The sequence below is a fragment of the Protopterus annectens genome, chromosome 6.part0, assembly GCF_019279795.1.
Source record: "Protopterus annectens isolate FY-2018-M chromosome 6.part0, PAN1.0, whole genome shotgun sequence".
NCBI classification, from domain to species: domain Eukaryota; kingdom Metazoa; phylum Chordata; order Ceratodontiformes; family Protopteridae; genus Protopterus; species Protopterus annectens.
In genome coordinates this window covers 701,446,610-701,473,537 of record NC_056737.1, presented here as the reverse complement: position 1 = coordinate 701,473,537, position 26,928 = coordinate 701,446,610, and the positions used below count along the sequence as shown (strand labels likewise).

General features: G+C 38.9%; 1 protein-coding gene across 3 annotated transcripts in view; it reads right to left on the bottom strand.

Moving 5' to 3' along the window:
* ESR2 (estrogen receptor 2) overlaps positions 1-26,928 on the bottom strand; it is a 2,041,892-nt gene that overhangs the window by 1,299,036 nt on the left and 715,928 nt on the right. Inside the window, exon 2 of one of the 3 annotated variants that reach the window (XM_044074391.1) lies at positions 3,053-3,203. The exons of the other annotated variants lie outside the window; for them this stretch is intronic. The gene's annotated coding sequence lies outside the window, so the exon portion shown is untranslated. The remainder of the gene's footprint in view (positions 1-3,052; positions 3,204-26,928) is intronic. 3 annotated transcript variants of the gene reach the window in all.

Genomic DNA, 26,928 nt, shown 5'->3' with positions numbered 1-26,928 from the left:
CAAAAGAGCTAGTTGTAGTAGTTTTCAGAATAGGGATACATAAAGAAACACTAACCAGTCAAGGGTCTCCATTACCATTTACATCCAGAATAATTAATCAGCTGTTCTAATGCTTTACACTCAACTGACTAAAAACCTCAGCGTAGCATACTGAGGCAGATGGGTTTGGGGAGCATTATATCTAAATATTAAAATCCATCCAAGAAAAGACACTGAGAAAGATGTTAAAATCTGAGCAGTTAATATAATACCTCCTGTGTGCATTTAGAACAGTAACTACCACAAGCTTCAACAGCCTTCAGTCTTTTGAGTTATATGACAGACACCTGTGTGGACTACTAGATATTGCCAGGGAAACTTGGAAAAAAGAGAAACCACATTTAAAAGTGTCACAGAATACTATACCAACTAACATGGTAGGTTAAAAGGGGTAATGTCCATCATACTGGAACCATGGAAAGAGCCCAGGCCATACAATGCTTCTGATAGAAATGCAAGGACCAGGGTCTTCAAATCTGGAGACCAGATGTTAGTTTTAGTTACCCTCTGCAGAGAATAAATGTTTGGCTAAGTGGCAGGGTCTATTTAAAATACATAAATTAAAATATGTAAACTGTATGGGCAAACAGACTGGTAAGCAAAGACCAGAAGAAATATACCTTATTATTTTCACGAAGCATTGTTGCCTCACAGTAAGACGCTGTCCGGTTCGATTCTCAGCTAGAGCGTCTTCTGTGTGGAGACATGCATGAATGGGCATACCTTCATTGAAGGTTGTGCATCAGGGCTGGTAACTCAGCACGTAAAAATCAACTACTAATCATTAACGGACCGGAGTTCCGCTGTGGCGACCCCTAACCAGGAAAAGCTGAAAGACTCAACAACATTTTCATGAAGCCATGGAAAGAAACACAAATCTTGGTAATTTGTTTAACATCAGAGACCAGCAGATTCAAGGAAAAAAGAAAACAGACCTCTCTGCTGCTGGTCAGGTAGATAACACACTCTCTAAGCCACAGTAACACGAAATAAAGGATTATCAGTTAAGTATCAAAGGTGTGTTTTCAGAACTTCTTTGCAGAACAAACCTGATACAAAATCACAATGGAATCATCCCAGCAGAGAAAGTTAACTTAAAGTTTTACAGAGCATCAGAGTCACACTGAGCAGCCAAGTGCTCCGGATTGTGCGGAATGCTCCGCATTTGCGATCGATTAAACCCACTGTTCCGCGGTTCTGCAATGAGCTGCCATTGCTCCGCTTTCTGACTTTTGACTGGCTTGCATATCACAGTTACAGCCAAACGGCTTTGCAATATACAAGCCGGTCAAGTCATTTACATCTTTAAGAAAGTAAGTGAACTTTGTTGTGCCTGACAATGCAGTTCTCCCTCCCCTTACGTGCTCAGTGCTGCCCTCCCTGCTGCTTACGTTCCATTCAGGAAAACCTACTCTGATGGCTAAGGGAACACCCGCTTTTTACTGCATACTCAGATGTCCGGGGACTAGTTTTATTGGATGCGAGCAAGTACACTCTGTATAAGCATTGTACAAAAAACAAAAGCTATACTCTCGAGCTACTACAAACCACTGTAACCAAATGCAAGACAAAGGCCAAAGGACCATTAACTAAAAATTATTGTAAGTTAGGGGACTCAATGGTTTTCTTAAAGTCGGGCGGTGGGAAACCTAGACTGTGTGGATGCAAAGAGATGAGGGGGAAAATCTATTATATCAATAAGGGGGAAAATCTGTGGCTTTTACAAGTGGAAGAGCGCTATTTTAGTCTCCACGAGGGAGACTGATGGTGGCTTTAGCTCCATTACAAATCAAAAATAAAAACTAATAAAAATGTGGAATAAAAACGGAAATCAAAAGATTTTAAAACTGCCCTAAAACTAACTGAAAAATAATGAAGCTAACCATGATGGAAATAAAGGGAAAACCAGAGTGAAAGTTTTGTATTAAGTACTGTTTTAAGAAAAACAAAGTGGTGTGAGCCTCTGGTTACTGACTTTTCAGATTAAGCAAGGACTGATTTTGGAGATCTGTTGTCAGCCTGTCTAGCTTGGTCAAATTCCTGAAGGTTCTAGAGTTCAGAATGTTCATGTCTGCGTGTGATGGTTACTGTAGAACTAAAGGTTACTTGCCTATGTATTCTCACAGTAGGTAGTTTTTCAGATTCAAAGTAAGGGGTTGCTACCAGTTTACATCTTTGCCCATTGGTTTAGCTACTTCACCCGGGGTGTTTCAGAAATACATGACACTGGTCATAGCCCATTGCAGAACTAAGGGCATTCGTATTTATCCCAACACATATAACTGCTTTATTGAGGCCAGTCTCATGAGGAAGTAAAAAGGGCACTAGCTCATACTTTGACTTCCTTTTGGAATATTGGACTGTCACAAAACCTGCCCATATCCAGTGTAATACTTAGAAGTGTATTCTTTTTAATGAAGTATTGTTGAATACAGTCAGTCTAAAGGCATTTCTCCTCAAGGACAGGGTGGAATTCCTACCTTCGTTCTTACAAGATAAGACCAAGAGGAGACATGTCTCCATAAGAAAAATCCAAAGGGTACTAGGATACATGGCTTCAACCATTTTCATGGTGTCTAGCAATGTTACATATTAGGAAGATGCAGTGGTAACTGTGGAGAGCATGGTGCCATCAGTCTTTGGAAGAGAGCATTTCCTTGCTTCCTTACATAAAACAAGAAATGGTAAGTGGAGTTGCCACTCGTGTCCCAACAGACATATCATCAACAAGGAAATGATGTTGGTGATACTGGCATTCAGGACTTTCAGACCAATCTAGGGTCTGCCGTTGCCTAAAACAACTGAATTCTTTTGAACTGCCTTTTTAACTGGGGAAAATGTGGAGGGGTTGGAAGAGCAGGTGCTGAACAGAATTTTTTTAATAATTGCACTTGAATAACTTTATGTAATTATTTGCTATTGAGTATATTACATTTTATCAATGGTTTCTGCTGACTTTGTTTTATTTGACATGTGTCGTATTGAATTTTAAAAATATACAGTATTCACTCACTTGGTACTTCTGTTAGAAAGCCCACTTCAACCAGGTCCTATGGAAATGGTGCATTTTCGCGCAGTGCAAAAATAATGTGTTCCACATTTTGACTGTTTGTCACACATTGCCAGGGTCTGTGTTCCTCATTCGCCTCTTAAGAGGTTGAGACCTATGGAGTCACATAGAAAGGCTGTTAAAGAGAACTTACACAAAATGCATGAGATATGGGTAATGGAAGAGTCAAAAAGTGAGTAGGACAGTCTCATAGTGGGTACAATTCTAAAACTCTATGTCAGATATATTGCTACTTGCTTAGAGGATGTAACAATAAACTCAACAGATTGGGACTTCCAACTAGCTAAGGTACAGGCTATGCTAGATTCACTGAGACAAGCCAGGTTAGCCATCAATGCCTCCAAGAGGAAGCAAAGCATGACAGAAGAAATATTTAGGTTACATCACTACTTGGGAAAACATGCTAATATGTACACAAAGAAGCTGTGAGAAGAAGATTGGGGCCTCTCCTTAGTTTGAATGGGTACTGGTGTAAAGTTGTACACAATTTTTCATCAGTAACATGCCCCTTTGCAAATATGATAAAAGGATGTTATATATATAATCTTTACAAACCAATTTATGTAAGAATGTGATTAAAATAATTTCAGTAAGAAGTCATCAGAACAGTTGAACAGACAGCACAGGGTGTAAGGAAGTTTTCAGTATATAATGCATTGCCTTCCATTGCTATCTTTAATTCCAGTTCTGGTAGTTTACAGAATATGTATGAAACATACATATCTGCTTAGTACAAAGTGCTTTGTGCTTAAAATCATTTTGTAGAGAGTTTGTGTCCTCTGTCATCCATGTAATTGTTCAGGTGATGGGTCCACATAACAAAAATCTCTAATCTTTGTAGGATATAACACAGCACTGAAAAGACTCCATAACAAGAAAAAATAATATAGTTGCTCCAACTAATGTTCTAATCACTGGTTAGAGAGGGTGCTGCAAAAACTGTGTGAAAGCAAGCATCCCTGTAGATCTATTTGTTGAGGTGGTGTGACATGCTGCCATGAAGAAGTCCATAATCAGGGTCAGTGCTAGCATTTTGGGGGCCCCCAGCCAGCTTCAAGTTGGGGGCCCTTATCCTGGAGTCATCCATGTGTCACCATATAGCTGCCACTCCCCTATACCCTTTTAAGTTGCCACCCACACTCCTTTAATGATCTTTGCATACCACATGGTATTAAAAGTGTTAGTACACATTGACCATACAGATAGACTAGGAGTTGTAGTCCCATTACCTGTGCAAAAAATAAAATAAAATAAATATATATATATATATATATATATATGTGTGTGTGTGTGTGTGTGTGTGTGTGTGTGTGTGTGTGTGTGTGTGTGTGTGTATATATATATATATATATATATATATATATATATATATACATATATATATATATATATATATATATATATTTATATAAGGAGCAGTATACATTTTACTCACATTTCTGAATAGTGAAATTAAATTTCCCTCTCCAAGCAGAACTTTGGCATTAAATCCAGACTGCAAACATACCAAGCAATTATATCTGTATTTCCTATGTACACATCAGATATATGATTTCCAACACATAGGAACTACTGATACAAACACAGTAGCCCTAAAAAGCTAGCTCAATAACAACCTGCACACTGGGGAACAGTACACACTTGCCTCCTGAGAACAGTGGTCACTGTCATCTGCAAATGAGCACCATAGCAAGTTATAAGTCACTAACTGTGGCAAACAGAGGCACAGAAACACAGAATACAGCAACCACAACAAAATGATAGCATGCAACAGCTGTAACCAAAAACAGTGACACACAGTAGCAAAAATAAAGCAAATGAACAGTAATATGCAGTAGCCAAAAAAATCATTATGTGCAAAGGGCACATAATTTGAGCACATAATCAGTCATTATAAATGCAGTCTCTTGCACATAAGATAATAAAGAAACTTCATATACTGCACACACAAACATACATAAACTCAGACCCAACAAAAACATCTATACCCACAAAAAAAAAAAATCAAAGACATTCTACAGGATTCTCTTCCTTTCCACATACCCACGCAGACATGAGCGGGAGCACACACAGGCATGCATGCATGCACACACACACACACACACACACACACACACACACACACACACACACACACACACACATATACACACGCATACACACGCACACACTCACATACGCACATACGCACGCATAAAACAAAAGACCCATGTTCAGGGACAGATTTTAAATATTGCTTTCACAAACTTTAAAATCTGCTAAAATAGCATGTATTACATTTACAAGCATTTTTGAATGGTATGAACTTTGAAACTCCATCCTTTACAGCCTCAGATGAAAAAAAAAATCTGAAAAAAAGTTTCCTTTTCAGGGAAATTTGAAAGGCCTGTGGGCTACTGGGCTGTTCTTAGACAGCAAGTAGGAATGCTTTATCTGGAGAAGATTAGCAGTTTACAAATATTTTTTACTTCAAGATATGTAATTTTTTATGTGTATTTATTTTTGTGATTTGGGTAGAGCTTGTAGTACCTTGTAACTTTGGCTACTGCTATAAAATCATACCTCTCAACTGTCTAGACTTTCGCAGAATGTAAAGATTTTTGCCTCATATTTTTATCTGTTCCTCATAAATCTGTTGTTTGTTGTATATCACTAAGGACTGAAGTAAAATAATAACAGACATATTGGATTTCATATACACGCTAATGTAAAACCTGTTATTTTAACAAATTATTGAGGTTATAGCAGTAATGTTTAAAAACTGTCACTGGTTATGGGCCTTTGTTCCATCCTGACATTATTTTTGGCTTTGTCAAGAATTCTTGTGTTTATAGGATAAAAGGTATCCATAGTCAAACAGGATTGCTTTTCAGATTTTTATTTTTCAGAAGAGGCATATTAAATAAATAGTACAATACCTGCCAGTGTAGCAATGATTAGAGTTTAGAGTTTATAAGAATGATGGTTAAAAATCTGTCACTGAATCTGGCCTCTTGTACTTGTGTGTGTGGGACAGGATAATGGGAAACATGCACAATATCCAGATTTTTACCTCTTTTTTTTTTTTTTCTTTGCCTTTTCTTAACTTTTACTGTGGTGGTTTGTGGATTTCCGATTTTTTTTTTCATCTGAGGCTCCTATCCAGTCCCAAATTATAATCAAGCCTGTAATCTTTCGCTTTGTTTCATTGCTATTAATGGAAAAAAGTCACGCCCCAATTCCTACTACAAAAAGAACCTAGAACAAAACCTACAACATGTCTCACATGTGGAAGTGCTGTGAACTTGCTGCACCTAATCAGGTCCTTTCTTCATTAAAACAGACCTGACAGAGTGCAGGTTTTCATGGACATACCCTCTTCATTGGAGGAAGTATTAACAGGAAAACAAAATGCAAGGCAATGACGGCTCATAGCAACACCAGGTCTGATTGCAGAGACAGACACAGGGAAAAACCTACCTGTATCATGGCTGTATCTCAATTGGGGCACTCCCATGTAGCAACAGATCTGGGGATCTTCCATGACTGTGGGGTTCACGAGTGCCTAATGCTGGCTATGTACATAAAACCATCTGTACAAGCTATGCTGAGGTAGTAAATGCAAGACTTGTCCTGCATTTTATTCTAGTAAGTGTAAACATTGGCTCTAGATGTATTTGAATTGCTAGTTTGTGTGATGAGTTTTGATCCTTTTAATAGCCATATAGCTTTGCTTAAATAGAAATGACCTGAATATGTGGTGATTGCCTTGACTTGCTCCTGAATGTTTCCATACAACTTTGCATTTTGTTCCTTTATTGCTTTCTACACAAGAGATAGTGGTTGGCCTAAGAATTCATAATGGACATTTTAGTATGTGTGTTGTATGTGTCCGCGTATGTGTCTGTTCTTTCAAACTCAGAAATTAGCATTTATTGTCCCCAGCTTTTGTTTCTGCATGCTAGACAAACTATATGCTGGAACATTCTGGTCTGTTTATTTCTGACTGTAGTCATGGCAACCCACTGTACATTTTGTTGTGAACCTGAAAATACTCAACCATTAGAAGTGTTACACCTTGTGTAGTTCTAGCTTTGCAACATTAAGTGCATAGTACATAGTGAGGATTATTGTTAGAAACAGAATTCAAAGCATCCCTGCATATAGCACTATTACAGATGTTGTTTGACACTATTCTCTGCAAGTACTACAGTGACCAAATACCATTCAGCAATCAGGTTATTTCACTACTGTTGCCAGCTAATTTCTCTCTCATTCATTCCTTTACTTATCCAAGTCTTGACACACAGACCCTGTTGGTAAATGGTATAAAAAACATGCATTCCAGCAAAAGTCCAGTCTCTCACATTCTTTAAAATAGGTTAAAGCAACAAATAGTTCAGAATGCTATGCTAGATTAACAGTAGTACAGCCACTACTGAATCACACATTAGCTTCACTTTTAAATTTGTGTGAAACTTCTATGCAGACATTTTTTAATAAAAAAAATGTTTTGGCTCCTTTGAACAGAATGACCATCTGCAGGGGTTGCTGCCTCTCCTACCCCCAAACCTATCACTTGACTAGCCTGCCTCCACAGTGGGACCTACAACTTGTACAGGTCTGGTGGAGCATTAATACTATTTTCAAGGAATGGGAGAGAAATCAAGATGTTTGAGCACTGCCTATACTATGTCATCCTGGCTGCAGGGATGATTTTATATGCCCTCAACTTAGCTAAGGAGAGATATATTCAATGAAATACACACTCATAAGCAAATCATCTCATAACTTAATAGTGCTTTCCTTCTTCTCATGTGTTTGTAAATGCTTTGTTAGAGCACAACATTGTTTTGCAAATACCTATGTACTCCCTCCCTCAAGACAGGCTAGCTGGCCATTGGCTGCTCAAGTCTATTCATTAACTAGTCCTCCAGCTTCTGAGGTTAGTAGCTGACATGTTATCACCAGCACAGTGAAGGATAGTCAACCACTGCACTAATGACATGGCTTCTTCCGTAGTGTTTTTTAATGTAACTTACAGTGATGCTACACACAGTTTGCTTATGTAACTTATAGTGATGCTACACAATGCTTCTGCTATGGTAGCAGATAACTACAAAATGCCCTTTATAGATCATATAATGCCCCTCACTTGCCCCCCACCCCTGCAGCCTTCAGTAGCTTCTAGTACCTTTTGTATTACTGATGGACAGCAAATTTACTGGAACTTTTTTCACCCTGCAAGGATGAAAAAAGAAAAGTACACATACTACTGCAATCTCACAATATGTCAGATAAAAGAAAAGTAAAAACTTTTGAAAAGTTCTCAGTTTAGTGAGTTGGGTTCAGGAAAACAACATTCTTGGAGATATCATTTCTTGAGTGGTATACCTCCTGATTTATAGTGCTCATGGTAATAATTTTATTTATTTTTATTTTTATTTTACATTTGTTGACCGGGCTAGTCTAACTGGATACATGTCCATTTTCAGTAGAGGCCCGGGGAGATAAGCTCCACTATAATCTACATATATATGAGACAGACAAAAAGTACAAAAAAAAATCTAAAATACATAAACTTGAAAATATCCTTCAACAAGTTGATTTATACAGAAACTAAATTTTACTGTGGATGCATACAATGTTTAGCAAGGCAAAAATACAGTAATGTTACCATGCGAAAGTCTTTGATAATTTACAAAGAGGGGAGTGAGAGGATGACTTTACTAAATTCAGCAAAGTGGTGAGCGGAGGAGAGATGTAGAAAAAGGTAATACTGGGAGGGAGGTTAGTCTGGGTTAGTACATGGACATAGCCATGATTTAGTTGAATTTTTAGTTGTTTTTTAAAGAGTGGTATTGATGAGAGAGATGTCAGTTTACAGGGAAGCTTGTTCCAGATCTTCCCCACTGAGTTTGAGAAAAGAGAGTTACCTGCCTTATTGTGGGATTTTTGAATGGTTACCAGTAGTTTATTTGCAAATCGAAGGGTAGTAAGGTTTGTGTAGAGGGAGATGAGGTTTTTGAGAATAGGAGTATTATTAGGTTGGTATAGAATATTATGGCTAATGGAGAGTTGTTGAAATTGTAGTTGCTTATTTAGTTCTAGCCAACCTAGAAGTTTGAGATTTAGACAGTGATGAGTTCTAAATGGGGACCCTGTAGCAAACCTGGCAATATTGTTATAAGAAGTGATCAATCTGTTTAGGTTGCTTTTGAAAAGATTAGTAAAAATAGGTGAGGCATAGATGAGGGTGGAGATCAGATGGGTCTGGGCAACAGTAGCTCTAGCATCTGGGGTGAGAAAGGGTTTTATCCTATACAAGGATCCAAGTTTTCTGTTTACATTTTTAATAGTAGCATTAATATGTGAGTTGAAGTTGAGGTTGTTATCAATTATTACGCCTAAGAGTTTGGTAGTTGGGTCAGGAGCTATGATTGTGCCATTGATGGATGTAATAGAGAAATGTATTGGGGTGGATTTTATAGTAGGAGTGAAGAGTAGTAGTTTGTTTTTTTTAGCGTTTAGGAGTAGACAATGTTGTTGGAACCAGTTTTCTACTAGGTTAAATACTGTTTGGGTGATGGAGTGCAGTTCAGATGAGGTGGAAGCTTTACAAATCAAAGTGGAGTCATCTGCATATTGTATGCAGGTGGGTAGAGGTAATATAGTAGAAAGGTCGTTAATGAATATGGAGAAAAGTAGGGGTCCCAGGATCGATCCTTGAGGGACACCAAGGGTAATAGGGAGATGTTTGGATAGGTTGTTGTCCCACAGGACAGCCTGCTATCTATTGTCCAAGTAGGACTTGAACTATTGTAGAGCTTGTGTGTCAAGTGAGAATGAATTTAGTGTGTTGAGAAGTATTTGATGGTTAACCATATCAAAAGCTTTAGATAGGTCAATAAATAGTGCAGAGGAGAGCATGTTATTGTTACGATGTTTATTTATACAGCCCATAAAGGATAGGAGGGCAGTGGTGGTACTATGGGATGGTCTAAAACCATGTTGACAGTCAGTTAGTAGATTATTTTGGAGGATGTGGTCAAGAAATTGTTGATGTATGCATTTTTCCATGATTTTGGCAAGTGGTGATAGTAGGGCTATAGGTCTATAGTTGGAGAGTTCAGTTGAGTTACCAACTTTGTGAAGTGGGATTATGTGAGAGATTTTCCAGAGTGAAGGGATGTAGCTTTCAGTTATAGTTCTATTGATTAGGATAGAAATGGGATAGGCAAGAACGTTTGCAGCAGTTTGAAGGAATTCAGGTGGTAGGAGATCAGCTGAGGGAGTACAAGGTTTAAGCTTATTAAGTAGAGTATGGATAAGGGTTGCAGGAATAGGTTTTAGGTGAAAGGTAGATGGTAGGGATGTTAGGAAGGATGAGGGGGTAGAGTTAACAGGTGGTAAGGTGTTAGCTAGAGATTGGACAGTTTCTGAAAAAATGTATTGAAAGCATCAGCTATCTGGATGCGAGAGTTTGGAGAGAGACCAGATATGGGGTTGGTGTTTTGGAGTGGTCTGGATGTAATAGTTTACTTATGCCTGACCAGAAGGTTTTGGATTGACTTTAGTGCTTTTTTTGGAGTTTCAAGAAATAGTTTTTTTTATCCTGAACTATTAATTTTTTGGTGGCATTTCTAAGCTGTCTAAAGAACTGCTGATCGATTGGGTCTTTAGTGTTTCTCCATTTGGACCAGATTTCGTTTCTTTGAAAGATTTGTTGTCTGGCTTCTTTAGTAAGCCATGGGGCTGCTTTGTTCTAATTCTTATAGTGCGTGAGGGGGCATGGAATTCAAGAATTTGTAGGAATTTGGAGTTAAAATAGGATACTGCTTCATCAAGTGGTAGGTGCCTTAAAGGTGACCAGTGATGGGATTGAAGTTCAGTTTGAAAGGCTATGGGGTCAAAGTGTTTTTTGTTGTGGGTGATTTTAAAGGGAGTTTGATTTGGGATAAAGGATTTTTGTCTAGATAAATAGGTAAGTGAGTGGTCACTAATATCGTTGGGAAGGATACCAACTTTGTAAGAGAGGGGGTGTTTGTTAATTAGGATCCAATCTAGTATACTTTCTTTGCCGCTGGGTTTATGGATTCTGGTGGGGGTGGTAATAGTTTGGGAGAAAACAACCATATGCTCCGCAAGGATGGCATGCAGGGTCAAGCCAACAATTTAAACCACTAACGACCAGCAAAAAACGATAGTGAACACGCAGTAATGAAGAAATAATGATTATTTATTTATAATTCCTTCAAATCCAGACCGGTTTTGGCTATTCAGCCTTTATCAATGAATACAATAAAGTTTCCTTTATTGTATTCATTGATAAAGGCTGAATAGCCGAAACCGGTCTGGATTTGAAGGAATTATAAATAAATAATCATTATTTCTTCATTACTGCGTGTTCACTATCATTATTTGCTGGTCGTTGGTGGTTTAGATAGTTTGGGAGAAGCCATAGAGGTTTATATCGGCTATAGGTTTAAGAGTGGCACAGGTGTTCCAGTTTATATTAAAGTCACCGAGTACAATGGTTTCCTGAGGGAAGGATGTCGAAAGCTAGCAGAGGATACTTTCTAGGGTGCTGATGTTATTGCCTGGGGGTATGTAGGTGCATATTATGTATATAGATTTTGTAGCACTCAGCTGGAGCTTAGAGATAAGGATTTCTACATTGATGTCTAGAGGTGGTTGTATTACTAGAGAAGTGATTTGTAAATGAGATTTATGCAGTATTGCTACCCCACCACCCTTTTTGGTGGGTCGGTCTAATCTTAAGATATTGTAACCAGGTGGGAGTATTTCATTGTCTTTTGTAACAGGTTTAAGCCAGGTTTCTGTTAAGCATAGGATATCAAAAGAGTGAGTATCTAGTAGTGCGCGTAGTTGGCTTATTTTATTGTTAATACTCCTTATATTAAGGTGAGCTATGAGTAGAGAATCAGGGGTTAAACGGGGAGTGAAAGGGGGAGTGGTGTGGCTAAGGGTGTTGCTGCCTGGTCCTGGGTTGGGCTGAATGTCCCCATGAAGAAGAGGATGTCTATTGGGCTTACAATGATGCTTCAGAAGTTTAATGCAATTTTGTTGTGATTTTCTGTATTGTGTGAATGTAAGATGGGCTACTCTGTGGAATTTAGCAGATAGATAGGTTGAGTTGGATGTTATGTTTGAATGGCTTAGGGATTTAATATAATTTATTAGCAATGTTTGTTTTAGGGGTTGGTGAGATGATGTGAATTGTAGGTTTTCATAAAAGGTAAGGGTGTAAGGTATTGAAAGGATAGATAGGAAAGAAAGTAGGAGAGGTATTTTTATATATGTGAGTATATGGGTAAGAGGCATGTTTGTAGGAGATTATAGAATATTGTTAGGATTTAGGAGGTGGGGTAGAGTGAGTGTAGAGTATTGAAATATGTAAGAGGTGAGTGAGGGTAAAATTGTCAGTATGGGAGTGGGTGTGTGGATGATTGGTCTGTAGTGAGTTAGGGATAGCTATTGGATAGGAAGGAGGGGTGTGGCTTTGTAAGTAGAAGAGTAGGACCACTGGGGGTGGGTGGGAATTGGGGGTGGGGTAGGGTAGGGGAGCGGAGTGAGCCTGCAGGGCGGACGGAGCAGGTTAGAGCAGGTAAGTGAGAGTCTGCAGAGACTATCAGAGAGCAGCAGCAGATTCTTGAGGCAAAGTAAGTATGTCCAGGTTGAAAGAGAGTGGTAAATCAGGTGAGAGGTAGAGAAATGTTGGTGGAGTGGAAGGACTGAAAAGAGTGTAGCTAGATGGTGGGAAGAGAAAGGTAGCAGCAGTGTGATACAGCAAGGAGATTAGCAATTAGTCAGCTACAGTTACATAGTGCATGAAATACTTTATTCCATTCTATCTGCAAATTCTTATAAAAAGCGCCAGCAAGAGTTTAGAACTGTAAAGGCTGTCCAGTATACTCAGCTGCATGGCCCATACAGAATAGCTCTCATCCTCATTTGTAACACCCTTATGCCCAATGCAGGTGCAACTAGCTTTCCACAAGGACCAGATTATTCGTTTCTTAATTGCTCCCAACTTTAACGACTCAGATAACTGTGTCCCCAAAAAAGCTTGTCATAGGCTTCAAATGAAACAACAAAAGGGCTGACCACAGGGACATTTCATTTCTACCACGCAAGGAGAACTCTTCAGACAATACATTTTACCATCTAGATTTTGGGGTCAACATCTATTGGATTTGTTGCAACTACGAATTGAGTCATACAGACTCCATTATGATTGGTAATGTTCAGATCAAGTCTGACTTTCTGTTGTTCTCTACTTATCTGGTAAGATTATCATCAGTTTTCCTTCCCTGGAAAGAGCCTCCTGAAAAGATGTAGTAAATGTCTGTTAAAGTGCACAATCTACTATCAGAATAAGTATGAAGGCTGGTTCATCTCCCTCTCTGCTTTCCAAGTCTTCTCTCACTTTTCTCTACCATTTCATTAAAATACCTAACAGACATCCACATTCCCACCAATCACTCCCCTGACATTGATACACTTCCTGATACACTTTCTTTAATTCCTGATAGGTCTCCTATTTTAACAACAACAACATTGGATCAAATATTGCAGTGAACAAAGCCACAAGGAAACAGTATCCAAAAACAAAACAAAAACCAGGACTTCAGAAACGCCAAAAGTTTAATAAGTGCACAAAGCTTTTGGGTTACAACCCTTCCTCAGTGCATCCTCTCCTATTTTTTCCTGCTGTATCAATCCACTTCTCTCCTTTGTTTATTCATTTCTCATGTGTATGTTCATAAGTTCTACTTACATTATTCTGGTCCAAATGCCATGTAGAAACATTGATTCCTCAAAGTGTGAACTGTAAACCTGTTGACCCACCCATTAATCTAATTTATTTTTAAAGACTGTTAATGTTTTTGACTTGTATATATAAAATGGTAACTTATTCCACATTATTTGTATTTTCTGTGTTATGTATGATCCCCTCATAGTAGTTGTAAGTGCTTTTATCTTGAATGTACAGTTATTGCGTCTATAAGTTTTACTACTATCATTTATTTCTAAGTTTAGTATTATTTGCACCATTTCATTTCTATATGCATTAAACATTCATATTAATTTCCTGTAAAATAGCAGTAATGAATTGTGAATAGTTTTAACTGTTGGAATCTTTGTATGTATAATCTTTCAAAGTAATTATTTTTTTCCATGAAATCATCTCTGGACTGATTCCAGTCTAATTAGGTGTCAAATTGCATAAATGCAGGAGGCATTCTTATGTTACAAATGTGCATTACATATTGTTTATATAACTCAACCATGTACTTACCCTATCTTAAAGAGACATATTTTATTAATCATCGAAGCTGTCTCTTGGTTTTCAACACTGCTTGATTAGCATGACTTGAAAAAGTTCAGTTAGATATCATTATACTGCTCAAACCTTGTATTCAGATACCTCTGCAAATAAAATGCTTTGCAATATTAATGGCTGTTTTAATATATTTTTTCACCAAAGCAGATGATGTTAAATTTATTCACACTAAATAAACAGATTTCTCAGCCTACTTTCCTGTAACAGCTAAACAACTATTCATCTCAATAAAGTGACTCACAACTGTAATTGTGAAACTCAGTTTGCAGTTGTATGAGTATTTATTCAGCCAACACTTCTTACTTTTTGGAATTGTTACAAAGACTATATCAAATAATAAAGGGCCTTGTATTCTTGTTTTGTCAGTTTGTGCTCTGTCTGATGACCAAGAAATTATCCAGTTTACTGAATATAGCTCTTATTTGTCTTTAACTAATATTTCATATACTATTTTATGTGGCAGAATGTCAAATGTCTTAGCAAAGTCTAGAAATATTACCATTACTGCCATCCTTTGATCCATTGTCATAGTCATCTAGTCACAGAATTCGGTTAAATTAGTTAAAGTGAATCTTCATATGGTAATGCCACATTGGCATGTATCATATATTTTTTATTATTTTATTATGTCCAGTTAGCTCTAGAATACACCTCTCAATGTGCTTTCTTAAAATAGAGGTTAGACATACTGGTGTATAATTCTTCACATCCATTGTTTTGCCTTTTTAATGTATTAGAGTAACAGTACAAAGACTCATTCCAGGAATTTGGTACAGTACATATTTTAAGTAATGAGTTGATTCATTTTAATTTTTTAAGCAGAATGTCAAGAATTTTATCTGGCCTAAATTTATTTTATGTTGTAACTTCTTTAATGTTTTTTCTACACTTTCTAATGATATTACCTGACATAAATAGTGCTGTACATCTAACTCAGGCATATCATTAAATTCTCTTTCGCCAATGTTTCTTGCTGTTTGCACTGCATGGAGCATGTTGATTACACTCAAAAAACAGCTAAATTATATCCTGGTTCAGCACTGTTATAGCAAGAGACCTGACCTTAACAACAGTTGGGAGGGGGTTGCTTATCAATTGTTAAGCAACCCTCTAAATTTTGTTGAGGTTGAGTCTACACTATAGCAGGCAGCACTGACCAGAAAACAGTAGTAGCAAGGTATGAAATGACTTTGTTTCACTCCTATTTCTGTTTGCTGTCTGCTGAAGCATGTAAACTACTTTGAACTAAACTGCTTCCCTTACACAGGAAAACATAAAACATCAACCACTCCCCCTACTGGTTTACCAGCTTTCAAAACTAGGACAACATATCTTTTTTTTTAACTTACTTCTGATTCATTTGTAGGACATGGAGAAAAAAATGTCCACATACTACAAAGAATTATAAGGAGGACAGTGGATTGTAGCCCTATATTATATGTTCAAGATGTAGATGCCAAGAAATTCACCTCAAGGCCAAAACTTTATTCCCAACTCCTTGACACCTTTCATTTCTTTAAGCAAAAATTATTCATGGCATATGGATAACATAGACTGTTCCTTCCATAATGTATAATGCATGCCTTTATAAAACTAAATTCCATGTTATTCATGGTGGCCCATAAAAATAATTCATCCAAACACCTTGGTAATATACTCTGATCTTCCATATCTGTAATGGCAAAGCCCACCTTGCCATCATCAGCATAGTTACATAACCATGCTTCCCTCAGTGGGGGGGGGGGGGTACTTTATTTTTTATTTATATATTTATTTATCTTTTGTTGACTGAGTTAGTTCTACTGGGCTAGTAACTGCTTTTCAGGGGAGACCAGAAGTGGTATTTATACTACTAGGGAAATTTGGCCAGGGCATCTCAGATCTTACCCTACTCTTTGCAGTAGATGGAAGAAATTGGTTGTTACACATCCTGTCCTCCTGTTTCCTGTCCAGATGCAGAGGCAGCCAAGAGGAACAGGGAGAAACATAGCTGCTGAGAGTCAAGGCACATTTGGAAGTTAAATGCATTGAAAATTAATAAAAAATGGTAGAATCACTACCAGAAATGTTTTCAGGCAATGTGGGAGCAGAGAAAACGCTGTCTCCTGATGGTGAGAAAATTGGGAAGAAGATGGAGCTAAATACAGTGGTGGAGATGGATTCAGAATAAATTTTCTGGAAAACCTTGTTTGAAATGGCAGAAATGGCAGAAAAATGTGATATTTCAAACCTCTAGTTGGAAGGGCTATGGGATGAGTATCTGGAGGTGCTAGTTAACCAGAGTGAGCCAGAAAGTGGACCTGCTATATCCTGGAGAGATATTATGGAAAAAAATACACAAGGGAGGAAAAAGAGAAGGAAAAAGAGCAACAGAAGGTTCCAGAAAAAAGTCAGCTGAAACTTTGGAGCAAGAAGCTAAGAAGACAGAGATGAAGGAAGTATAGAAAAGATATGTTGTCTGGGTGAACAGCAAAAAAGAAAAAGGCCTGGACAGATATGTGGTATGAGACAGTGTTATTGCAACTCTGGGAGTAAAAGCTGAAGAGGTAAGAGCTTTCATTTTAATTATCTAAGAACATTTTTATGACTTGTTTTTTGAAACTGGGCAGGCTAAGGAAAACATTTAGGGGGCCTGTAAAATAAAGAAAGCAGATTTTCCATGGTCAGAATATGTTGTGCAATCCTTATTCTGGCAAACAAAACAAAAAAGATCCTTAATTCAGTTTAGAACTAAAGTGGGAGCAAAAGAACAGAATATTTGTTGACAGTATGTAAAGAAGTGGTGGACACTACTAAAATCTATGAAGAAAGATGATTATGGACTGGAGGTTGGGAATGCTGAATAATTTAAAAAATGGAAAATGACAATGTGATACACATACCTAGTATACACAGGGCAACTAACGACTTGTTATTTTTGTGGAAAAAGTTATAATTTTATTAATGAATGTGACAAAAAAGATGTTATTTATGTGGTCAGACAGGTCATAATGCAAAGAAATGTGAAGTGAAATGTAAGAAATGTGGTAATACAGGGCATTCATTGTGAGAATATCATCATCTTCTTTCAGCTGTTCCCGTTAGGGGTCGCCACAGTGGATCATCTGTTTCCATTTCTTCCTGTCCTCTGCATCTTGCTCTGTCACACCAACCACCTGCATGTCCTCTCTCACCACATCCATAAACCTTATCTTAGGCCTTTCTCTTTTCCTGTTACCTGGTAGATTCATCCTTAGCATCTTTTTCCCAATATACTCAGCATCCCTCCTCAGCACATGTCCAAACCAATGTAATCTTGCCTCCCTGGCTTTGTCTCCAAACCTTCCAACCTGGCTGACCCTCTAATATACTTATTCCTAATCCTGTCCACCCTCATCACACCCAGTGCAAATCTTAACATCTTTAACTCTGCCACATCCAGCTCAAACTCCTGCCTTTTTGTCAATGCCACTGTCTCCAACCCATATAACATTGCTGGTCTCACTACCCTCTTGTAAACCTTCCCTTTCACTCTTACTGGTACTTGTCTGTCACAAATCACTCCTGGCACTCTTCACCACCCACTCCATCCTCCCTGTACACTCTTCTTCACCTCTCTTCCACACTCATTGTTACTTTGAACTACTGATCCCAAGTATTTAAACTCATTCACCTTCACCACCTCTACTCCTTGCACCCTCACCATTCCTCTATCCTCCCTCTCATTCACACACATATATTCTATCTTAGTCCTGCTGACCTTCATTCCTCTTCCCTCTAGAGCATATCTCCATCTCTCCAGGGTCTCCTCCACCTGTTCTCTACTCTCATTACAGATCATAATGTCATCTGCAAACACCATAGTCCACGGGGACTCCTGTCTGATCCCGTCTGTCAACCTGTCCATCACCACTGCTAATAAGAAAGGGCTCAGAGCTGATCCTTGATGTAACCCCCACCTCCAACTTAAACGCATCCGTCACTCCCACCGCAGACCTCACCACTGTCACACTACCTCGTACATATCCTGAACCACTCTTACATACTTCTCTGACACTCCCAACTTCCTCATACAATAACATAACTCCACTCCAGGCACCCTATCATATGCTTTCTCTAAGTCTACAAAAACACAATGCAACTCCTTCTGAACTTCTCTGTACTTCCTCATCAGCACTCTCAGAGCAAACATCACATCTGTAGTGATCTTTCCTGGCATGAAACCATACTGCTGATCACTAATCATCACGTCCCTTATTAACCTAGCTTCCACTACTCTTTCCCATAACTTCATGCTGTGAATGATCAATTTAATCCCTCTGTAGTTACTATAGCTCTGCACATCACCCTTGATCTTAAAAATCAGTACCAAAACACTTTTTCTCCATTCCTCAGGCATCCTCTCACTTTCCAAGATTTCATTAAACAATCTGGTTAAACACTCCACTGCCATTTCACCTAAACACCTTCATGCTTCCACAGGTACATCATCTGGACCAACAACCTTTCCATTCTTCATCCTCTTCATAGCTATCCTTACTTCCTCCTTGCTAATCCATTGTACTTCATGATTCACTATCCCCACATCATCCAACCTTTTCTCCCTCTCATTCTCTTCATTCATCAACCCCTCAAAGTACTCTTTCCATCTCCTCAACACACTCTCCTCACTTATGAGTATGTTTCCCTCATTATCCTTTATCACCTTTACCTGCTGCACATATTTCCTAGCTCAGTCCCTCTGTCTAGCCAATCGCTACAGGTCCTTTTCTCCCTCCTTAGTGTCCAACCTTTCATACAACTCTTCATATGCCTTATCCTTCGCCACCACTCTCTTTGTCATGCACCTCATCTCCTTATACACCTATCTACTTTCTTCATCTCTCTGACAATCCCACTTCTTCTTTGCCAGCCTCTTTCTCTGTATACTCTCCTGTACTTCCTCATTCCACCACCATGTCTCCTTGTCGTCCTTCCTCTGTCCAGATGTCATACCAATCACCTTTCTAGCCGTCTCCCTTATTAGCTCTGCTATAGGTACCTAGCTATTTGGTAACTCTTCACTGCCACCCAGTGCCTGTCTTAACTCATCCCTGAACTCCACCTCACAATTACCCTTTTTCAATTTCCACCATTTGATCCTTGGTGCTGCCCTCACACTCCTCCTGCTCTTCTTGATCACCAACGTGATCCTACAAACCACCATCTTATGCTGCCTAACTACACTTTCCCCGGTCACCACTTTACAGTCTCCAATCTCCTTCAAACTGGTCCTCCTGCATAAGATATAATCCACCTGTGTACATCTTCCTCCACTCTTGTATGTCAACCTATGCTCCTCCCTCTTGTTAAAATATGTATTCACCACAGCCATGGCCATCCTTTTCGCAAAATCCACTACCATCTGACCTTCTGCATTCCTTTGTTTAACACCATACCTACCCATCACTTCCTCATCCCCTCTGTTCCCTTCACCAACATGCCCATTGAAATCTGCTCCAGTCACCACTCTCTCACCCTTGGGTACAGTCATCACCACTTCATCCAACTCACTCCAAAATTTTTCTTTCTCATCCATTGCACACCCAACTTGTGGAGCATATGCACTAACAACATTCATCATTACACCATCAATTTCCAGCTTCATAAACGTCACTCTATCAAACCCTCTTTTCATCTCCAAAACACTCTTAGCATACTGTTCTTTCAGGATACCTCCTACGCCATTTCTCTTCCCATCCACACCATGATAAAACAATTTGAACCCACTTCCGATACACCTAGCCTTACTCCCCTTCCATCTGGTCTCTTGCACACACAATATACCAACTTTCCTTCTGTCCATCATATCAGCTAGCTCTCTCCCTATACCAGTCATACTGCCAACATTCAAAGTTCCGACCCTCACTACCACAGTCCTAGACTTTCTCCTCTCTTCCTGCCTTCGGCCATGCCTTCCCCTTCTTCTCCTCTTTCAGCCAACAGTAGCCCAATTTCCACCAGCACCCAGTTGGCTAAAAGTACTGGTGGTGGTCATTGTTAACCCAGGCCTCGACCGATCCGGTATAGAAATATTTACTGGTGTCCACATTAATTATTTGGTGAAGTTTTATGCCGGATGCCCTTCCTGACACAACCCTCCTCATATATCCGGGCTTGGGACCTGCACAAAGAAATGCACTGGCTTGTGCATCCCCAGTGTGAATATGAGGTAGAAATACAAGAAAATGAAAAAGAAAATGAAAATTTAAATGAAAATAAAAATGAAATTTGTCAAAGGAAAAATATACTTTAAAAATGATCAATACACGGTAGGTTCAGGTTAAGGCACTTTAATCTTGCAGCAAGGAGACAAAAACATGCTAATACAGAGTTTGTCTAACTAGAATCAGGAAATGCAGGCATTTTTATACATTTTCTAATAAGACATTGCCTACCAAGCTGACATAGTAAATCACAAGTTTTAACATCATCATTTCATAGTGCTTGTTTGTATGATTTTCTGCTTGTACTATCAATTTTTGTGAGAAACTTCCTAAGAAAAACAATGTGGCCTTGGCTACCACCAGTTAGATATATGCAATGTTACCATTCAAGGTATTATGGCTAATCTGAGCACAAAGCAAGTATAGATTGCAGTTCATTTCTCCAACAGTCCTTTGTCTATGTTATCACTTAACTTCTGCAGCTGTGCATGTTCTCATACTTCGAACAGAGCTGATTGTTTAAAATCATTACATTACAGAATATAGCATTGTTCATTCTTTGCTTCCTGACCTAGCAGATAATCACCTGCTTCTCAAGTACATTTCCAAAAGGCATAAACATGAATATTGCTGTGCTAGCAATTACTAGGTCAGAGGGCATCTTGCAAGTTTCAGAAAGCACACTGCAGTTTCAAAAGCATCTTTTAGTCTCATATAAAACTCAGCCGTATATAAAATGGTGCAATTAAAATAGAATGAAAAACATGTTAACTCATTTAGTTTCTAATTAGCATTAAGCACACACATTAATACATATTTTTCTGACATTTACCCCCTGTTAATACTTTTTAATTCTATTTTCAAAAGAATAAACAGTTTGCTTCTTCTCCTAACCTCTTCCATTCAGGATTTGCAGTTAAGAGAGTCATTCAGTTTAAACTTATGTAAGTGTTTCACTTTTCAACAATTCTTCAATTTCAGTACTTTGATACAAAGTCTCAGAAACTGATATATCTATAAACTCTTTGATTAACTTTTTCATGCAGGGAATACCACAACAAATGCATGCTCCTAATAGGAGTAATCCCACACAAATGGCAATCAGGATGTTCATTAGGATGGAACCCCACCCCCCAAACAAATTCTGGAAAAAGTCCGTCAGAGGGTTTGGGCCTGGTTTTGTCATGGTCGGCACTTGCTGGATCACCTCAAGATGGTCGTTTATTTCGTGCTGGTTGTCAGGAATATATGAACAGCATTCTTCTTTGATTAAAGCACACATACCACCTCTCGCCGCCAGGGTGAAGTCGAGAGCCATGCTGTTCTGAAGCACCACAGTTCTCATAGCATTCAGTTCATCAGTCACTAATTCGAGAGCAGAAAAAGTTGCATTGCTCATAACTTCGAGAAGTTTAGACAGTTTTCTCAGCTCCCAAATCAATTTCACTGCACCATATGCAGGGGCTACGCCTGCCCATGATATAATGGTGTCACTCAAGTCCATGTGTGTCAGTTTATCTTTGTTTTTTACGGAGTTATGGTTTCTCCATCCTGCTTCAATTCGTCCTACTGGATTCTCAGGTCTCTTAATTGGACTTCTAGGTTTACTGCTGACTTCTCTGACATTTCAAATTTTTCCCTGAGGCAAAGCTGCAGTGTGTCGTATGGCCGGAACCAGGTAACCCAAAAAGCAACTGCCGGACCAATTCTCAGGTAGCCATTTATATGCTTTTTTCCCCACAAACAAAATAACAATTCTCTACTTTAGTATTGATATAAGCTTGCCCTGCATGAAACATTTTCTTATCAATAATAGAAAGCTGCTTTAAAAGAACAGGATTATGTTGTATCTCATCAACATTTCTATGCATTTTAGCGAAATATGCATCATAGCTTGTATCACAAATAGTTTTAGTCTTACTGGGTTTAATATAACATTTATAAGAAACAGTCACATTGCAATTGCTTCAACCCACCTGAATAGTGTCATTCTTGTAAAAACATACAATCCCTTTTTGTGTAACAGGTAGGTACAATGCTATTTTGTCTTGTGATTTCACAGGTGTAGTATCAAAAATCAAGTTTTCCCAGGTCTCATTGACCCCTAGGGGGACAGCAGTCATTAATAATCCCCCATATGCTGTCGGTATAGCTGTGCAAATCCAGCAGTTCGAAATATTGAAAGTCTCAGCATACACATATTTAATTGCTTGGTAAGTATTAAAGTTTGGATGCCAGTCTATGAGTAATGTATCACGTTTGATCAGTTCAACCTTTGTGGCTGGGAAAAGGAAAGGCCACAACAAGAAGATCAATGTTATCAGTATAGCTATCAGAATAATCATGCAAATTTTCTGAGGTTGTTCTGCATCTCTGTTTACTCTATACCTGGTCATTTTGTTCTCGTTGTACAACAGTAACGAGGTTTTTGTCCAGTCCAAAGTTCTTAACCAGTTTACAGTGTATCAGATAGATCCAGGACACTCGCTCTGCGATCTTGACTGCAGTGGGTGTCGACAGTAGTGCCTGGTACGGCCCTTCCCACTTCGGAGAACTCCAGTTCTTTTTCTTCATGACCTTCACCCAGACCCACGTGCCTGGGGCTATTGCTGCTTCCGATGGTCTGGTTTGTTCTTTATCTGAAACAGAATTTAACTGCAAAAGTTTGTTATTCAAAAATCGCCTCACATACCCTGCAAGTGAACTGTCAGCCTCCTGCTCTGCAGGCATGAGAGGTCTCCACTGAGGTGTATAATATGCCCTCCCAAACAGAATTTCAAAAGGAGTTAATCCTTTTACATTTGGAACAGTTCTCATGCACAACAGTGCCAGAGGTAGACAGTGCACCCAGTTTTTTTGTGTCTCACTAATCAATTTCCTAAGTTTATTTTTCAAAACCCCATTATGCCTCTCTACTAATCCTGCAGATTGGGGGTGGTATGCGCAATGATTTTTCAGAGAAATTCCCGAAATAACTGCTGAGTTGTTGTATAGTTTGATTTACAAAGTGTGTGCCATTGTCACTATAAATCTTTTCCGGTATGCCAAATCTAGGAATAATTTCTTTAACAAGGACTTTTGCAACAGTAGCTGCATCTGGATTTTTTGTTGGAAAAGCTTCCACCCATTTGGAAAACATATCTATAATGACAAGGCAGTACTTCTTATTTTCGCATTTGTTCAGTTCTATAAAATCCATACAAATAGTATGGAACGGATATGGTGCTGTAGGGAAACTCCCTTGCTTAGGTTTAAAGCCCCTTGTGCATGATGCTTGTTACAAACATGGCATGCTGCACAAAATTTTTTTGTGTAGTTTGTAAATCCATACGTTGTAAACACTCGATTCACTAACTGTACCATCCCCCCTGTTGAGACATGGCACTGCCCATGGCTCAACAAAGCTGCATATCTAAACAAGTTAGATGGCATGATCGGTTTCTTCTCTTTGGAGATGTACAGTCCCTTCTCAAGGATTGCTCCTCGTTTTATCCACTTTTGTTTTTCTACATTTGTAGTAAGTGTCTGCATTGTTTTTAACATTTCTAAGTCTAAAATCTCAGATGGTTGTAATTCCTCACTCAAAAGAAATACTTCTGTAGCTGAAGCTGCTTGTTTTGCAGCTGTATCAGCCGTCGCATTACCTTTTGAAATTCTATCCTGTTGCTTAGTATGAGCTACGCATTTGCAAATAGCTACTTTCTGAGGTAACTGAATAGAGTCTAACAAGTCTAAAATAAATTGTGCATGGTTAATTGGTTTACCAGTAGATGTTATCATTCCTCTATTTTTCCACTGCTGCGCAAAAACATGTACAGTAGAAAAAGCATACTGACTGTCAGTAAAAATGTTCACTCTCTTACCTTTTGCCAAGGTACATGCCCTTGTCAAAGCAATCATTTCTGCTGCTTGTGCAGATAAGTTATGCGGTAAAGACTTTGCTTCTAAAATCTCAGTATCAGAAACTACTGCATACCCCACTAGATTCTGTCCTGTAGGACCCCTCCTGCACGAGCCGTCCACATAGTATGTCACCTCGGCATCATCCAAGGGAACATCTGTAAGATCTTTTCTAGGTAGTGTCTTTTGCTCAATCTCCTGCAGACAGCAGTGTGGTTTGCCATCTGCAGGGGTTGGGAGCAAGGTTGACGGATTCAAAGTTGTGCATCGTTCAATTGTCATATGAGGTTGGCTCAACAGTATAGTCATACAGGAAAGATGTCTAGCAGGAGAAAGTTATGCTACTTTTTCTTGCAGTAAAATAATCGCGACTGCATGAGGCACTCTCAATGTGAGAGGGTGGAACAATACTACTGAGGCTGAAGCCTGCACTGCCATTGCAGCTGTGACTACTGCTTGTACACAGTGGGGCAAGGATTGCACCACTGGGTCTAGCTGTGATGAATAGTAAGCTATGGGGCGTTGTTTGTCCCCGTGTTGTTGTGTTAACACTGATGTCATATAACCTTGCTTACAATCTACAGTTTGGAAAAATCGTTTATGATAGTTTGGTAATCCTAAAACTAATGAAGAAGCTATCAGTTGTTTCAATTTGCAGAAAGCTAATTCTGCTTCTGGTGTCCACTGTAATAAATCTTGTGCTGCCATAGGCTTTTTGAATATCAAGTTGGTCAGCGGAGCAGATTCCAAAGCATAGTTTGGAATCCAACTCCGACAAAAGTTAGTAGTACCCAGGAAGGACATCATTTCCTTCTTGGTAGTTGGTTTCGGTGCTTGTAATATTGCTGTTTTTCTGTCTTCATCTAATATTCTGCCTTCTTTGGATATTACATATCCCAGGTATTTGACCTGTTTTTCCAAAGTTGCAGTTTGTTTTTGTTTACCTTGTGTCCTTGAGTGGCTAAAAATTGTAATAATACTATGGTATCCTCTCTGCATTCTTGCTGGGTGGGGGCTGCCAGCAGAATGTCGTCTACGTAAAGTAAAATCTGACTGCCTTTCTGTGGGATAAATCCCGCCAGGTTACTTGCCATTTCTTGTGCGAATATTGTTGGGCTTTCACAATATCCCTGTTGTAGTCGCGTATACGTATACCGTTTCCCCTGAAATGTAAATGCAAACCAATGTTGGCTGTCAGGGTGTATCGGTATTGAGAAAAATGCATTGCTAATATCTACCACAGAAAAATACTTTTTTTGAGGTTTTAAATCATTCAATAAAGTGTGTGGATCTGGCACCGTAGGTGCCTTGGGTATAACTGCATCATTTGCAGCTTGTAAATCTTGGACCATATGCTATTCTCCGTTTGCTTTCCTAACAGGAAATAAGGGTGTATTACATGGTGAATCGGGAGATTCTATCAAGACTCCTTCCTTAAGTAAGGCTGCTATTATAGGTTTGATTCCTATTTCTGCATCCTTTCTCAAGGGATACTGTCTTTTTTGAGGTCTAAATGCTGATTTTGGTGTGATAGTAACTGGTCCTGCTGTACGAATAAGTCCTACATCTGATTTCCCTGTTGACCAGAGAGTCTCTGGTATGTCTCGTAAAGCTTTTTCCTCTTCCTCTAGTAAGAGTGCTACTCAGCTATCCTCACTTGCCTGTGAGTGTACAGCTGGGTGTGTCTGCGTTATCCAATTTAGTTTCTGCTTTTGTACTCCCTGTTCGGAAAGTTCTAACTCTGTCTGCTTTTCCTACCTTGTGACTTTTTCTCCTAGGTCTGCCCACTGCACATTTCTATCTTTAGTTAAACTCACATGTGGTAATCGATTAGACTTGTAAAGTGCTAGGAATTCCTGGGGCAATGAACAGCTTACTACACTGTTTCCTTCTGTGTCCCAGTGCAAATTTCGTAATACTAATCTGTTAGCATGGTTTCTAAACAGTTCTTGCTCATATTCTTTATCAGGTCCTGGTTTGCTACAGTAATATAGAGTACAATGCAACAAATGCTGTTTATCAGTGTCAAGGGAGGGGGATTTACTGATGGCTACGTTCATCAGTTCTTCAGTTACTGCACCTGGACCAGTCGTAACTAAGTCCTGGCTGTACCAATAAAATGTTTCACCCTCCGGTTGCACCACAAAAGTATCCATTTGTCGCTGTGCTTCCATACCCTGCATAGTTGGAACTACGGCTATGCCAAATATCTGCATTAGGTCTCTGCCCAAGAGATTCACTGGGCATTTTGCAGAAACAACAATTTTGCTTTTCTGGGTCATCCCTGAAACTGGGTCAGTTATCGCTATGTTGTGGGAGAGTGGCTCCTGATACAGCTGTCCATTAGCTGCTTTCACTAATATGTAGTCAAGTGATTCTAAATTTTC